General features: G+C 42.9%; 1 protein-coding gene across 1 annotated transcript in view; it reads right to left on the reverse strand.

The window, feature by feature from the left end:
* Positions 1-10259, reverse strand: part of LOC138349492 (uncharacterized) — a 29957-nt gene extending 19698 nt beyond the window's left edge. The window contains exon 1 of the mRNA XM_069337383.1: positions 10210-10259. The gene's annotated coding sequence lies outside the window, so the exon portion shown is untranslated. The remainder of the gene's footprint in view (positions 1-10209) is intronic.
* Between the last annotated feature and the right edge of the window lie 1840 nt (positions 10260-12099).

Here is a 12099-nt window from a genome sequence, read left to right on the forward strand (position 1 = left end):
CATACCTGCAGTATATGGCCGGTTTCAAGTTCATTTCGACTAAGACTTTTTGCTCGATGGTACCCATGTAGAAGTTTGCAAACAGGACACCTAGGGGGGAACCCATGGCGACCCCATCTACTTGCTTATACATGTGCCCATCCGGGCTTAAGAAGGGTGCCTCTTTAGTACAAGCTTGGAGTAGTTTCCTCAGAATGTTTTCTGGTATGTCAAGAGGAGTGCAGGCCGGATCACGATACACTCTGTCGGCTATCATCCCGATTGTCTCGTCCACTGGTACGTTGGTAAACAGGGATTCTACGTCCAACGAGGCTCTTATCCCTGTGGCCCGTGTGCCCCGCAGTAAGTCAACAAATTCCTTTGGAGACTTCAGGCTGAAGGCGAAAGGGACATAAGGAGTCAGCAGGCTGTTGAGTCGCTTCGCCAGTCTGTACGTGGGTGTGGGTATCTGGCTAATGATTGGCTGAAGTGGGTTTCCAGGCTTGTGTGTCTTGACATTTCCATACGCATATCCAGGTTTATATTCCCCAATAACTTTTGGCAGGTGGAGTCCGGATTTCTTGGCATTCACAGTTTCGATCAGTTTGTTGACCTTTGCTTTCAATTCGGTTGTTGTGTCCTTCGTTACCCTTTGGAATTTAGTTTGGTCAGAGAGTATGAGGTTCATTTTCGCCAGATATTCGTCTTTTTTAAGAATGACGTATATTGGCGACTTGTCACCTCTCCTGACAACTGTCTCCTTGTTCTCACGAAGGCTCTTAGCTGCCGCTTTGAGCTCGGGGGACAGTATGGTGCTTCTGTAGTTGCCTCGATTCTTTCCTCCTTCTGCAATAAGTTCTGCTTGTAAGGTATCTTTGGTAGTGACCTTCTTTTGTGTCTCGAGGTCGAATATGTCGTCCAACAGAATTTCCAACTCCACTTTCTGGGCCTTCGTGAGAACAAGGAGATAGTTGTCAGGAGAGGTGACAAGTCGCCAATATACGTCATTCTTAAAAAAGACGAATATCTGGCGAAAATGAACCTCATACTCTCTGACCAAACTAAATTCCAAAGGGTAACGAAGGACACAACAACCGAATTGAAAGCAAAGGTCAACAAACTGATCGAAACTGTGAATGCCAAGAAATCCGAACTCCACCTGCCAAACGTTATTGGGGAATATAAACCTGGATATGCGTATGGAAATGTCAAGACACACAAGCCTGGAAACCCACTTCGGCCAATCATTAGCCAGATACCCACACCCACGTACAGACTGGCGAAGAGACTCAACGGCCTGCTGACTCCTTATGTCCCTTGCGCCTTCAGCCTGAAGTCTCCAAAGGAATTTGCTGACTTACTGCAGGGCACACGGGCCACAGGGATAAGAGCCTCGTTGGACGTAGAATCCCTGTTTACCAACGTACCAGTGGACGAGACAATCGGGATGATAGCCGACAGAGTGTATCGTGATCCGGCCTGCACTCCTCTTGACATACCAGAAAACATTCTGAGGAAACTACTCCAAGCTTGTACTAAAGAGGCACCCTTCTCGAGCCCGGATGGGCACATGTATAAGCAAGTAGATGCGGTCGCCATGGGTTCCCCCCTAGGTGTCCTGTTTGCAAACTTCTACATGGGTACCATCGAGCAAAAAGTCTTAGTCGAAATGAACTTGAAACCGGCCATATACTGCAGGTATGTTGACGACATTTTTACACAGGTACCTGATGTCAGACATCTGCAGGAGCTGAAGGAGGCATTTGAGCAGAGTTCCGTGCTGCGTTTCACTTACGAGATGGAAAAGGATGGGAAGCTGCCCTTTCTAGATGTAACAGTCATGGAAAAGAGCGGAGGTTTCCACACTGCAGTCTACACTAAGGAAACGAACATAGGAATGTGCCTAAATGCCAACAGCGACTGCCCAGACAGGTACAAGAGGAGTGTTGTTAACGCTTATGTCGACCGTGCTCTCAGCCACAGCTCAGAATGGAAGCAAGTCGACGAAGAACTCTGTAGGGTAAGGCAGATCCTAGTCAACAACGGCTTCTCCAATGGTTTCGTCGAAGACATCATAAGAAGGAAAGTGAAATGCCATGCAACCTCTGAAGAGACAACCAACACAACACCTATACCCCCTATTAGACTATTTTACAGGAACTTCTTTTCCACAGCTCATAAAACGGAGGAAAGGGTCCTGAAAGATATTGTTAATAGAAACGTTATCCCTACAGACAAAAATCAGAGGATACAACTGACGATTTACTATAAAAACAGAAAAACGGCCAGCCTACTCATGAGAAACTCTCCAGACACAAAACAGAACGCTTTAAAAGAGACTAACGTCGTCTATGCCTTCAAATGCCCTCTTGGGGACTGTAAGCCCCAAAAAACCCAGTATATAGGCAAGACAACAACATCTCTTTCTAGGCGTTTAACGATGCATAAGCAGCAGGGCTCCATTAAGGAACATATAATCTCTTCCCACAACCAAACCATTGCCTGAGAAATCCTAGTAAACAACACAGAAATCATCGATAGATACAGCGATAGCAGGCGGCTTGACGTTTGCGAGGCACTACACATCGAGAAGTCAACACCAGCAATCAACAGCCAATTAATGCACAACTATATTCTACCCACCTCAAGACTCCGCTCCAATATAGAAGCATCAAGAAATATGGACCAATAGGCTTTCTACAAAGACTTCTATTCAATACCCATTGTTTCGTGTTCTGTCTTGTGTTGATGAAATTAATACCCTATTAATGCCACCTCTTGTTCTGTCTTGTGTTGATGAAATTAATACCCTATTAATGCCACCTCACCCCATCCACCTCACTCAAATGTAGATATAAAATCGGAGATGCGTAAGTTCTATTCTGTTGTGTATTTGTAAACTAAAGTCTTTGAAAATGTAATAAGTTTTACGAAACGCGCTCGTGTCGCGTCAGACTAGAAATAAAAATGAATTTTGGTGAATTGATTTGTTATTTACCTCCAACAGTGAAAAGAAATGTACGAAAGATTGAGAAAATTCGTGTTAGAATTATTAATCTTACTTTTTCGGTCATATTTAATAATATATGTCTACAGGAAAGACTGCTACCAAAATATACTTTATATATATATATATATATATATATATATATATATATATATAAAGAAGTTTGTGAGGGTACCACCTCTGGTGCCAATGTGGGGACCCATAGCCTCGGAGAAGAAAATAAAAAGTATTCAGAGGAGACCTTGTGGTCTCTCACTGAACACTAATATTATCTTCTCCTACCACCCCCATTCTTTTGCATGTACACATATATATTTACTTTATTTGAACTTTGTTACAAAAAAGGAGTTACATATGGGTCACAAAGATGGTTGTCATAGGTTGTCGAGTTCCTCCAGCTGCTCAGATGGCGGGCAGGAACCCTGGATGCAGTGCGCATTTCCCCTCTGTATCGCCACACTGAGGCGCTGGAAAAGAAAGCTTGCAGCTCTCGGGTCTTAATATATATATATATATATATATATATATATATATATATATATATATATATATATCCTGAGGGTAATAATGAGAATGGTGACCACTATTATATATATATATATATATATATATATATATATTATATATATATATATATATGACAATGTCAGACCACGAAGGAAAAATGAAACAGGAAATTTCCTTAAGCACTTTCGTATATTAAATACATCTTCAGAAGGTCATTTTACAGATCGAGTGATGGGTATAAATAGGCAGGAGAGAGTGGTGAAGTAAGGTGAGGTACAATACTTGGACAACGCAGAAGGCCCATTGGCCCATCAGATGCACCCAATTGGCCCATCCGATGTAGCCCAATGGCCCATCTGATACAGCAGACATACAAGCATAATACATAGGTAATTATAACATAAAGAGGTAAATATATACAATAAATTAGTGAGACAAATGTTTTTCAATGATTCTACTTAAATCGCCCTTTAGCTGATCTATTAGAAATGGATCTAAGTTATATAGACCACTGCTAATATTCAAATTACTTTCTTTGGTGATCTGTATCAAAGCGGATTCAATTATGTTTCTGTTATAGGTGCTTTTACAATTTGTTATTGAAGACGCACTCTCCCAATCAATTTGGTGAGCTTTTTCTGACAAATGCACAAACACAGCATTAGATAATTGGCCATGTCTTACAGAGTATTTATGTTGCGATATTCTACATTTTAAATCTTTAGATGTTTGTATGAGTGATATTATATATATATATAATATATAACTATATTATATCATATTATATCAGTTATATATAATGTTATATATATATATAACTGAAAACTCACACCCCAGAAGTGACTCGAACCCATACTCCCAGAAGCAACACAACTGGTATGTACAAGACGCCTTAATCCACTTGACCATCACGACCGGACATAATGAGGTGATAGCCGAGGCTATTTGAACCACCCCACCGCCGGCACTCGGCTAGTAATCTTGGGCATAGCATTTTACCAAATCACCTCATTCTTTGGGGCACACGTGAGGAACACAAATGCGAACAAGCCTGAATGGTCCCCAGGACAATATGGGGACCATTGTCCTGAGGACCATTCAGGCTTGTTCGCATTTGTGTTCCTCACGTGTGCCCCAAAGAATGAGGTGATTTGGTAAAATGCTATGCCCAAGATTACTATCCGAGTGCCGGCGGTGGGGTGGTTCAAATAGCCTCGGCTATCACCTCATTATGTCCGGTCGTGATGGTCAAGTGGATTAAGGCGTCTTGTACATACCAGTTGCGTTGCTTCTGGGAGTATGGGTTCGAGTCACTTCTGGGTTGTGAGTTTTCAGTTGCATATTGTCCTGGGGACCATTCAGGCTTGTTCGCATATATATATATATATATATATATATATATATATATTAGTATGATGAAGCTTTTTATCAATTTTATTTTGTGTTATAAATTAGATGCCATTGTTAAGTCTACTGCCATTTGTATTTTTACGGTGCTTGTCATAAGAGTTCATTAATGCTCTAGCAACCACATTGTGGCCAGTGAATCCTGACTGCTATCACGCAGATGTTAGTCTTCTTGATCCAGGTCTTGTATATAGCTTGTAAATATATTGAACATTAAATATATTGTACATTGGTTTTGTAAATATATTGTACATTGAAAAAAAAATCATTATCTAATCTTAAAATTCATTTGTGGTTGTTAGGTCAGAACTTTGTTTCATTAATGTAATAATTGTTTAATTTTGTATGGTTTTCAAGCACATGCCATTGACACATGTTAATAATTTTGTTTAAGCAATACCTTGAGTTGTATTGTTCATATCTGACAAGTAGACATACTGTTACGGCCCTCTCGGGACGCAACGGGGTTCTTACTCTGATGTAGTTAGAGGAAGATATATATCCGGCCCCAAGCCAGTAGAGGCTATCAAGGGATGCGATCCGTGACGCAAGTAACTTAAAGGGAGTAGGGAAAGAAAGGTAAGAACTTAATATAATATAATATTCACCTTCACCGTTTAAATATATATAATAAAAGAGTACACAAGGGGGAGGGGTATTAACACTTTACAAGGGAATCAACACTGTAGTCTTCTGCTGGAGACTATGGATCCTCGAAGCTAGGTGCTGAGTCCGCGGTGCTTTCTTCGTGGCCTCAAGACGTGTCCTCTGAGAACGCCGAGTCTACCCTGGCCACAGGTCAGCCACAACACAGGTCCACTGGGGGCACCGTCGTGGAGGCCGTCAACCACACGTCCAGCAGGTCTGCTGGCAGGTACTGAGCCACCAAGGCTGGTACGGCCACTCCACGAGCGATAAAAGGGGTACGCCCTAGACAGGAGTCTCGTGTGATATCACCAATCACCCTCCTGTCCTCGATACCCCAGTGGATTATCGTCTCCAACCGTCGGTCCCGGGTAAATCCTTCCACTGCCACTCCACTGGCAGGCTTAACACACCACAGTGTTCTTCCGGGGGGGACGACGTCACGACAGCTGCAGCAAACTTCACTGTATGGAGACTGGCTGCCTCGGGTAGACTGACTCCACCTTCAACACAGTGGTCCCAGGTCGGCTCTGTAAGCAGACACGTCATCAATAACTGGGACACTAATACACCACACTCACAGGCTCAGATACTAATACCTGACGTATCCACTCCATAGATGGCGCTGTCGTCGGAGCACCACCTCACCAGAGGTCAGGAGCGGCGGTGTTGAGCGCTGAACCAGACTGGAAACTGGTCCTCGAGGCCAGTACACGCTGTCCTCACTAGGTGTCGTCGTTCGTTTGGCGGGGGTTTCGGGAGCTGACCCACAGATGGCGTGTTTGTCACTGCTCCAGGCTCGGACGCTGAATCCGGGTCCGTAACACATACACATGTTCTTAATACTCTGGTTTAATTAAAGTATTGTTACGATGATTTTCACCTATTATGATAAATTTTTTTTTGGTGCATATGCCGAGGTGTAAGTATTACGTACACCTGATCTTCTTTCAATGTTTATTATGCAAATTTCACATGTAAGCCATTATTGAATGCCACCGAGGTCCTTTCAGTATCATTGTAACTATATAGCTAGCCACAGCTTGTCGACAAGGGACGTCGACTTGGTAGCGTGTCCGAGCGGTGTTATACTCAATTTGAATGTCCGTTGAGACATAACCAATCACAGGCGAGTAGGCCTCTGACGTCATGCCAGACAGACAGACACCAGCCATGCTCCCAGCAGCCTCAGTTCTCCCGACAGACTCAGAGTAGGTGGACCTCGGCTGGCCAGATATACACCTTGTTGTCTCAGTCAATAAATATACAGAAGTGCCTACTGTGTCTACATTCAACCTCGCAAGGCAACAAATAGACCACTATTACTCACAGGTTGGGTATGGTGACTACTGTTACTCACAGGAACAGTATGGTGACTACTATTACTCACAGGAACAGTATGGTGACCACTATTACTCACAGGATGGGTATGGTGACCACTATTACTCACAGGAAGAGTATGATGACAACTATTACTCACAGGATGAGTATGGTGACTACTATTACTCACAAGAAGAGTATGGTGACCACTATTACTCACAGGAAGAGTATGTTGACCACTATTATTCACAGGAAGAGTATGGTGACCACTATTACTCACAGGAAGTGTATGGTGACCACTATTACTCACAAGAAGAGTATTGTGACCACTATTACTCACATGAAGAGTATGGTGACCACTATTACTAACAAGAAGAGTATGGTGACCACTATTACTCACAGAATGAGTATGTTGATCACTATTACCCTCAGGATGGGTAAGGTGTTCACTATTTCTCACAGGAAATGGGTATGGTGACTACTATTACTCACAAGAAGAGTATGGTGACCAATATTACTCACAGGATGAGTATGGTGATCACTATTACTCACAGGAAGAGTATGGTGACCAGTATTACTCATAGGATTGGTATGTTGATCACTGTTACCCTCAGGATGGATATGGTGATCACTATTACTCACAGGATGAGTATTGTGATCACTATTACTCACAGGATGGGTATGTTGATCACTTTTACCCTCAGGATGGGTACAGTGTTCACTATTACTCTCAGGAAATAGGTATGGTGACTATTATTACACACAAGATGGGTATGATGACCACTATTACTCACAGGATGAGTATTATGACCACTATTACTCACAAGATGGGTATAATGACAACTATTACTCACAGGATGAGTATGGTGACCACTATTATTCACAGAATGTGTATGGAGACGACTATTACTCCCAGCAAGAATATGGTGACCACTATTACTCAAAGGAAGAGCATGGTGACCACTATTACTCACAGGATGGGTATGTTGATCACTATTACCCTCAGGATGGATATGTTGATCACTATTACCCTTAGGATGGGTATGGTGACCACTATTACTCACAGGAAATGGGTATGGTGACTACTATTACTCACAAGATGGGTATGGTGACCACTATTACAGGATGAGTATTGTGACCACTATTACTCACAGGATGAGTTAAGTGACCACAATTATTCACAAGATGGGTATGATGACTACTATTACTCACAGGATGAATATGGTGACCACTATTACTCACAAGAAGAGTATGGTGACCACTATTACTCGCAGGAAGAGTATGGTGACCACATTTACACACAGGAAGAGTATGGTGACCACTATTACTCACAGGATGAGTATGTTGATCACTATTACCCTCAGGATGGGTATGTTGATCACTATTACCCTCAGGATGGGTATGGTGACCACTATTATGCACGGGATGAGTATGGTGAGTACTATTACTCACAAGAAGAGTATGGTGACCACTATTACTCGCAGGAAGAGTATGGTGACCACATTTACACACAGGAAGAGTATGGTGACCACTATTACTCACAGGATGAGTATGTTGATCACTATTACCCTCAGGATGGGTATGTTGATCACTATTACCCTTAGGATGGGTATGGTGACCACTTTTACTCACAGACAGGATGGGAATATTGATCACTATTATCCTCAGGATCGGTAAGGTGTTCACTATTATTCACAGGATGGATATGGTGACCACTATTACTCACGGAATGAGTATGGTGACCACTATTACTCACAGGATGGTTATGGTGACCACTATTACTCACAGGATGGGTATTGTGACTACTATTACTCACAGGAAGAGTATGGTGACCACTATTACTCACAGGATGAGTATGGTGACCACTATTACTCACAGGATGAGTATGGTGACCACTATTACTCACAAGAAGAATATGGTGACCACTATTACTCACAGGAAGAGTATGGTGACCACTATTACTCACAGAATGGGTATGGTGACCACTATTACTCACACGAAGAGTATGGTGACCACTATTGCTCACAGGATGGGTATGGTGACTACTATTACTCACAGGAAGAGTATGGTGACCACTATTACTCACAGGAAGAGTATGGTGGCCACTATTACTCACAGGAAGAGTATGGTGAGCACTATTACTCACAGGAAGAGTATAGTCACCACTATTACTCACATGAAGAGTATGGTGACCACTATTACTCACAGGAAGAGTGTGGTGAGCACTATTACTCACAGGAAGAGTATGGTGACCACTATTACTCACAGTAAAGAGTATGGTGACTACTATTACTCACAGGAAGAGTATGGTGAGCACTATTACTCACAGGAAGAGTATAGTCACCACTATTACTCACATGAAGAGTATGGTGACCACTATTACTCACAGGAAGAGTGTGGTGAGCACTATTACTCACAGGAAGAGTATGGTGACCACTATTACTCACAGTAAAGAGTATGGTGACTACTATTACTCACAGGAAGAGTATGGTGAGCACTATTACTCACAGGAAGAGTATGGTGACTACTATTACTCACAGGAAGAGTATGGTGACTACTATTACTCACAGGAAGAGTATGGTGACCACTATTACTCACAGTAAAGAGTATGGTGACTACTATTACTCACATGAAGAGTATGGTGACCACTATTACTCACAGGAAGAGTATGGTGACTACTATTACTCACAGGAAGAGTATGGTGACTACTATTACTCACATGAAGAGTATGGTGAGTACTATTACTCACAGGAAGAGTATGGTGACCACTATTACTCACAGGAAGAGTATGGTGACCACTATTACTCACAGGAAGAGTATGGTGACCACTATTACTCACAGGAAGAGTATGGTGACCACTATTACTCACAGGAAGAGTATGGTGACCACTATTACTCACAGGAAGAGTATGGTAACCACTATTACTCACAGGAAGAGTATGGTGACCACTATTACTCACAGGAAGAGTATGGTGACCACTGTTACTCACAGGAAGAGTATGGTGACCACTATTACTCACAGGAAGAGTATGGTGACCACTATTACTCACAGGAAGAGTATGGTGACCACTGTTACTCACAGGAAGAGTATGGTGACCACTATTACTCACAGGAAGAGTATGGTGACCACTATTACTCACAGGAAGAGTGTGGTGAGCACTATTACTCACAGGAAGAGTATGGTGACCACTATTGCTCACAGGAAGAGTATGGTGACCACTATTACTCACAGGAAGAGTATGGTGAGCACTATTACTCACAGGAAGAGTATGGTGGCCACTATTACTCACAGGAAGAGTATGGTGTACATAATAATGACTCCAATAGCCTCCTGATCATACTCACGCTAGCAAGGACGAGGACCGCTCTTTGACCGCTCACTCCGTCGTAATCCTGGAGACTGAGAGAAGCATCGTCCCCTGTGTTATATGTGGAGGGCCTCGCAGGTGCCACATCTTGATGTCCTCCCAGTGTATAGGTCAATATAACAGTTTGTAACTGACTAAATATTTAAGAGTTAATAATGGTTAAGACATTTATTTGTATTAAGTTAATTTTTTATAAATTGTGTTCCTGAGTTGACGAGAGCTATAGATCTGTGGTTTGGCAACGCTGCTGTTGTTGTTGCACCATGATTGTGCTGTGTACTAGTGGATGGTGGGGGTGATGTGGGGTATGGGGAGGGGGGTGACTGTGTGGAGGATATATTGGGCCGTTATCAGTGAGTGGGGCGTGGAAATATATATCCTTCAAGCCACAGTAATTAAGGTAACCAAGGCAGGGAGATAGTACTGGGTGGATTGTGTGTGGGTAGGGAGGTGATGGATTTTGTATGGGCGGGGATGTGGTGGGGGATTGTTCTCACCTAGTTGTAATTACGGGGGTTGATCTTTGGCTCTTTGGTCCTGTCTCTCAACTGTCAATCAACTGATGTACAGATTCCTGAGCCTACTGGGCTCTTATCAAATCTACATTTGAAAATGTGTATGAAGTCTGCCTCCACCACATCACTGCTTAATGCATTCCAATTGTTAACTTCTCTGACACTGAAAACAGTCTTTCTAACGTCTCTGTGGCTCATTTGGGTCCTAATTTTCAACCTGTGTCCCCTTGTTTATGTTCTACCCGTGCTGAAGAGTTTGTCTTTGTTCACCCTGTCAATTTCCCTGAGAGGTTTGTAGGTGGTTATCGTGTCTCCCCTTACTCTTCTGTTTTCCAGGGACGTGAGGTACAACTCCCTTAGCCTTTCCTCGTAGCTCATACCTCTCAGTTCCGGGACGAGTCGGGTGGCATACCTTGAGGTTACTTTGAGATGGTTTCGGGGCTTAGCGTCCCCGCGGCCAGGTCTTCAACCAGGAATACCTCTGAATCTTCTCTAACTTCGTCTTGTGTTTAACTAGGTTTGGACTCCAGGCTGGAGCTGCATATTCCAGGATTGGTCTGACAAAAGTTCTATGCAGGGTTCTGAACGATTCCTTAGACAAGTTTCTAAAGTCAGTTCTTGTGTTGGCCAATCTAGCATATGCCGCTGATGATATCCTTTTGATGTGGGCCTCTGAGGACAGGATCTGTGTGATAGCAACCCCCAGATCTTTCTCTCTATTTAACTCTTGCAGGATTTCACCTCCCAGATGGTACCTTGTGTTCAGCCTTCTGCTCCCTTCGCCTAATTTCATTACTTTACACTTTCATGAGTTGAACGTTAGTAGCCATTTTCTAGACCATTCCACCAGTTTGTCCAGGTCGTCCTGTAGTCTTTGTCTATCTTCATCTGTCTTTATTCTTCTCATAATTTTTGCATCATCAGCAAACATTGAGAGGAATGAGTCTATACCCTCTGGAAGATCGTTTACATATATTAGAAACAGGATGGGTCCAAGTACAGAGTCCTGTGTGACTCTGATAGTGACGTCTCGCCACTCTGATGTCTTCCCCCTCACAGTTACTCGCTGTTACCTGTTGCTTAGATACACCCTTATCCACTGGAGCACCTTACCTTTTACTCCAGCCAGTTGCTCCAAGTTTTGTAACAGCCTTTTATGTGGTACTGTGTCAAAGACTTTCTGATAAATGCAGTCTACCCACCTTCTCTTTCTTGCCTATTTGTTTTGCTTGGTCATAGAATTCTATTAAACCTGTGAGGCACGATTTACCATCTCTGAACCCATGCTGGTGGTGTGTTACAAAGCTATTTCCCTCCAGATGCTCTACAAGCCTTTTCCTCACGATCTTCTC

This window comes from Procambarus clarkii, chromosome 37 (genome assembly GCF_040958095.1).
Source record: "Procambarus clarkii isolate CNS0578487 chromosome 37, FALCON_Pclarkii_2.0, whole genome shotgun sequence".
In the NCBI taxonomy this organism is placed as follows: domain Eukaryota; kingdom Metazoa; phylum Arthropoda; class Malacostraca; order Decapoda; family Cambaridae; genus Procambarus; species Procambarus clarkii.